Source organism: Eurosta solidaginis, chromosome X (genome assembly GCF_040869045.1).
Source record: "Eurosta solidaginis isolate ZX-2024a chromosome X, ASM4086904v1, whole genome shotgun sequence".
Classification (NCBI taxonomy): domain Eukaryota; kingdom Metazoa; phylum Arthropoda; class Insecta; order Diptera; family Tephritidae; genus Eurosta; species Eurosta solidaginis.
Window position 1 is genome coordinate 45,689,870 of NC_090324.1, and position 4,903 is coordinate 45,694,772.

The window sequence follows — 4,903 nt, forward strand, 5'->3', positions numbered from 1 at the left end:
TTTTATAAATTTTTTTTTTTATAATTTTCCGCCATCTGTGATATTTTATTTCATAAACTTTTTTTTCATAATTTTTCGGCTAACTGTGATATTCTATTTTATTTTATTTTATTTTATATTTTTAATTTAGTTTTTATCTGTGATATTTTATTTACCATTAGATATGTAGAGTAGCACCTGTGATATAGGTTTAAGTAGTAGCATTAGCCCAGTGATTTTCTTTGTAAGTAAACAGAACAAAAGTTTAAAGGCGTGAAAAAAATAGGCCCGGCATTGAGTCGTGGGTCGAGGCCACACGTAGGACGGTGGAAATGATACTCGCCAGGCCGCGTTGCAAACCTTTTACGCACACGCTCCATAGTGCAGGCACCATCGGCGGTTGCGAGCCTGTAACGACAGCCTGTCTTCATGCTGGCTGGAATGAGTGGCAGCGTGTATATGTGACTATGTGTTTAGGTATTTTGTGTCCAGGTCCGTGTCTTATACTGTTTTCACACAGACGGCTTATTGAATAATAAAGGCAGTTTTCTACATTAAGACGCTTATTGAGATCAATCTTCCCTACAAAATTCGAATTTTTATTATTTCATTAGTAGCTAATCGAATGCGTAATGAAGTCAAAAGCACAATGCAACTCTGTTGGCAGCTTTCCGCTTCCGTTTCCGCTTCTTAGTTTTCAAAGCAAATGTCATTGTCTGCATGGCGGAACGATACAAGGTGGCCGCATCGAACAGCTGATTATAACCTTTTTTATTTGATTTGATACATCAACTACCTGCGCAGTACGATTTTGACATTTGTCCATCGAATTTACAAGTACATGGAATTTTTTTTGTTTGTAGGTATGTCACCATGCTCCCACCTTGTATCGTTCCGCCATGATTGTCTGTCTCATCTTTCATACTAATCGAGCAGTTACTTCTGTGTGAAAGCAGAAAATTTACGATTTAATTAGCAGGTGAAATGAGATCATTAAGTTTCTGTGTGAAAACAGTATTAGCCGCAATGTTGCCATTAACATGATATTAACATAATAATATTAACATTGACAACATTGTACCTATAGTGAACACAATGTTGCAACGGAAATAAGATGTTGCGCTTGGCATCATGTTGTTATAATACGTAAAATTTCACCATGTTGCTAACAACCTAGCAGCCTTGACGAATGATATGTAACTATGTGTTTGTTCTGTTCTGGTGTGTATGAGGATGTGTATTTGTGCAAGGCTATGAGCGTGTGAATGCATCAGTGTGAGCGGCCAAGGCACGAACCAAATGTATCTGTGTAGGTGTTCGGTTTGTGGAGCGGTAAGCGTATGAATGTATGAGTGCATGATTGTATATAGATGGAAAATACGGGAAATCCGAAAAGAAAGCTTGGCATGTAATGGTAAAAATTTTCCGTTTCTGGGTAGCGTTCCTTACCACGGCGGTGGCTATAAAAGGGCACAACGTTAGGCAACGGGCAAAGTATTATTTTATCTGTGCCAGTGCGCGTAAGTGCAAAGCGTAAAAATCTTTTAAATACAAAAAGTTCTTAGTACGTGGATTTGATCGATTAAAATCTAAAAGTTTTATTCAGTGTGTGTGCGCGGCGAAAAGTTTTCGCGAAACGTAAGGCATAAAAACGCAGGAAGGCCAAGGATATCCGGCCAACTACCAAGCGGTTCCCGACTCAGGACAGCAACAGAAGTTCCAGGTAAGCACAGTGGTTTCCTTTGCCATTGAATTGTTTTTTTTTCCCTCCTACAACTTGGCATGCCCACTAGGAAATTGGCTTCCATATACCCAATTTTCCAAGCAAGCCAAGAGCAAACTTGCATGCGTGTACATACGCCCACATACAGACATATGTGTGTCAGTGTGTATATTAATAATGCAGACAAAGATATAGAAATAACTCACTGGGCACACAATTCAAAAATTACGGTTTGCGGCGTAAAGGCCAAATTGGCGACCTATCGCCCAACAAAAACTGCATCTCCTTTTAAACTGACGGCACGGCACCCCTACAACAACACCACCCTTTTGGTCACCTAGACGGCACAAACCACACAACAACCACATATATTATTTTCATTTTCCATTCGTTCAACACCAACCACCACCTGTATACATTTTTATATCGGAGACATACCGCCCGGCAACAACTACATCATCTTGGTAACATCCCACACAACATCTTTCCACCGGCGACGTTGGTCTACAATAACTGACGGCAAAAACCACAACAAGAACAACGACTAAATCCTCTACAAGAACTTGGTAAATTAAAACATAAAATTTCGCACCGGCGGTGTCGTGCTAAAACAACAACAACCACAGCCATCGCCTATTTTTTAATGGCAATATACCCCCCATCAACAAGTACCACACACACCCACAAACACTACATTATATTTAATTTGTTGCATGCGCACACCACAACATCTGCAAAAGCACAATAAAATTGGCAACATTGATAGCACTTTTCACCGGCGGCATTGAGACGCAACCACAAAAACAGCCACGTCAACACATATGATTCTTGGCAAAAAGACACAGAAGAAAGACACCAGCAACAACCACAACACGTTTTGTACAATTTTGGACCGGCGCATATAGTCCTGGTAACCTAAACAACAGCAAACACCGGCGGAGGGAGAGCTGTGCGGAATCACATTTAGTCATATTATTATTTTTGTATATATTTATATATTATAATATTTTTATTTTTATTTAAATACTATCATAGAGGGCATAATCTACGCAAGGAAGGGGAAAAAGGGTAATTTCGTTACCGGGGCAAAGCATTTTGTTTTTAGGAGATATATAGTTTTTTTTTTAGAGTTTAACTCGAGATTTCAGGAATTAATGGTGGCACTCCTGCCTCCATCCCTTTTCTTTTTTGTTCTACATTATTTTTTGTGTTATTTTTTTCTCGGTTTGACAGTTCTTTTTCTTTATCTTTTGGTGCATTTATCTTCTACAATATACACATTTCCTTATTCATCCATGTTTTCTGCTACCTATGGTAGCACTGCACCAACAAAAGAAAAAAAAATTTTTTTCTGAATTTTTGATTTTCACTTTTTCTTAACGGTTTTCTTTAAGAATTATTGGAAAACCAATACCAACATACCGTTTCTTTGCCACCCCGAGTTTATACACAATAGTGTGCCCTATGCACCAAAGAACTTTTTTTGATTACACATTTTTAATTTTTATTATTAATTTTTGCGTTTCACCATCACGTTGGTAGAATTAATACTACCAAAGCACTTCTTTTCAGCGTTTTCAGCAAAGCTACTCAACTGCAGCGGCGTCATTTGATGAGAAGAGTAACTTGGTGAGTGTTTTGAGTGAAACATGAAAATTTATCAAAATACACCGGATTAGTTGAATGTACATGTGTTAGCAAAGACTCCTGCTCTTACAAAAATAGAACAGGAATTAGCAAATCAGAAAATAAAAACAGATTGCAATGAACATATGTACATGCATGAAAAACGTCACAAACGTACATTTGCACTTACATACATACCTTTTGTTTTCATAAACATATACATTTTTTGCTTTGATGACTTACTTTTGCGCTGTACATATTTGATCTTATGTTTACTTGAGCGGTTATGGTAGGTCAGGGATTAGGGTACTTGAAATTTTTTTTGTTCTCCCTCTTATTTTATTTTGGTTGAATTTTATATATGTAGATTTTAAGAAAGTAGTTAGTAAGATAGTAGTTCATAAACATTTTTATCCCTCTACTAGTATAAGGAACCTCAATTCTAGTTTTCCTTTTTACTTTTTTTGTTTGCCTTTCCAAGCCATTGTTGTGAATTGAATTGAATCGAAATTAATTGAAATTGTATGATAACATTTTGTTTTGCTTCCTCTTGATAGTAAATTTTAAGCGGGCTTACATCCTTACAAATATCATTTGTTTTCAGGCAATGAATTAGATAGCTTTAGGGTATAGCTCTAAGTCAGATTAAATTATGAATAAATTGTATAATGTATGGATGAAATCGTGAAATTTTAATAATGCAGGCCTAAATTTAATTTTTGGTGTTGGTGCGGCGCTTGAGCGTGGCCAGGTAAGGTGAAGGTGAGTGATAGGAAAATGACGTATTGACAGACGGACAGAGTCAGGTTTGGGGGCACTGTAAGGTAAACAGGAGTCAAACAGTGCCCATGGTGCCGTGCAAGTTGCATTTTTTTCCTCTACTAGTATAAGGAACCCCACTTCTAGTTTTCCTTTTTACTTTTTTTGTTTGCCTTTCCAAACCATTGTTGTGAATTGAATTGAATCGAAATTAATTGAAATCGTATGATAACATTTTGTTTTGCTTCCTCTTGATAGTAAATTTTAAGCGGGCTTACATCCTTACAAATATCATTTGTTTTCAGGCAATGAATTAGATAGCTTTAGGGTATAGCTCTAAGTCAGATTAAATTATGAATAAATTGTATAATGTAGGGATGAAATCGTGAAATTTTAATAATGCAGGCCTAAATTTAACTTTTTGGTGTTGGTGCTGCGCTTGAGCGTGGCCAGGTAAGGTGAAGGTGAGTGATAGGGAAATTACGTATTGACGGACGGACAGAGTCAGGTTTGGGGGCACTGTAAGGTAAACAGGAGTCAGGACACTACCCACGGTGCCGTGCAAGTAGCACTGCAGAGGGAGGGAAGACTCCACCTGACAGGACAGGCCTTCATCTTTACCCCTCTTAACTCTTCCCCTCACGTTTATTTCTATTTGTTTAAGCTTTTTCTCTCTTTTCTATACATATGCAGGTATGAACCCGTTTTGTTCATGTGGCTGCTGGTGAGGTCGGTGGTGCAATACCCCGACCAAAACGATGAGCTAGCCTGGGCCCGCAAGCATACCTGCTTGCCGGCGCTCCTCACCACCCAAAC